Source organism: Etheostoma cragini, chromosome 3 (genome assembly GCF_013103735.1).
Source record: "Etheostoma cragini isolate CJK2018 chromosome 3, CSU_Ecrag_1.0, whole genome shotgun sequence".
In the NCBI taxonomy this organism is placed as follows: Eukaryota; Metazoa; Chordata; class Actinopteri; order Perciformes; family Percidae; genus Etheostoma; species Etheostoma cragini.
In genome coordinates this window covers 30,109,111-30,110,333 of record NC_048409.1, presented here as the reverse complement: position 1 = coordinate 30,110,333, position 1,223 = coordinate 30,109,111, and positions in this window count along the sequence as shown.

Sequence of the window (1,223 nt, the reverse complement as noted above, 5' to 3'; positions counted from 1 at the left end):
TGTATTTTAGCTAGCTAAGCTAACATCAGCAGGCTGAAGTACATGTATTTTAGCTAGCTAAGCTAACGTCAGCAGGCTGAAGTTCATGTATTTTAACCTGCTAGGTTGACGTTAGCAGGCTAAAGTACACATATTTTAAGATATAAGTTAATCCGAATTGATTTAGAGGTGAAGGTGAGTTAGTGTCAGTCTGTGTTCAACCTGCAGCGACTTGGTGAGTGTCATCGTTCCAGCTGTTGCAACCAGCTGGTGCTCAACGTGCTCCACCAAACTACAGTCAGAAAACACACGATTTAAGATTCTCTTATAATTTAAAGCCACAAAGAGTTAGTGTAACATACATTTTGGACCATAGCACCGTATTTAAGCGTTGTTTGATTTATTCGTTTATGGTTTTGAACTTAAAACTTCTCCATGCTACCATCACCAAACCCACCAGACTCCATGTAAATAATCACTACTTTTAGCGTGTATAGAGCAGCATATCTCCACCAGACTCCATGTAAATAATCACTACTTTTAGCGTGTATAGAGCAGCATATCTCCACCAGACTCCATGTAAATAATCACTACTTTTAGCGTGTATAGAGCAGCATATCTCCACCAGACTCCATGTAAATAATCACTACTTTTAGCGTGTATAGAGCAGCATATCTCCACCAGACTCCATGTAAATAATCACTACTTTTAGCGTGTATAGAGCAGCATATCTCCACCAGACTCCATGTAAATAATCACTACTTTTAGCGTGTATAGAGCAGCATATCTCCACATATAAACGGACGAATGAAGAGTTTATTTAGTACAGTTTAGTATTTAGGTAGATCAATTTTAGTTTCTGTCCACTTTTGATAAAGTTTGTTTTGACGCTAAAAAAAACTAAGAAATTCAGACAGATTTAAGTATTGAATTTGAAATCCAGTCTTCTTATTACATCTGACCCTTATATACTAGCCCATATTATACTTTTATGAACTAATCTAGTGTTATGACAATTACTCTTCTATAAGTTGCTATACTAAACATTATTTACTTCCACTTTTAAAAACTAATCACAATATTTTGCTTCAAAATGAACATTAAAAACACAGAAACATGACAAACTTTGACAGGAGTTTAGTCATAAATAAGAGAAGTTATCGGTAATAATGGAGATGAACGTGTTAATGTTTGTTTCAGTGGAGAATTGACGAGAAACCGGTGAAAATAGATAAATGGGACGG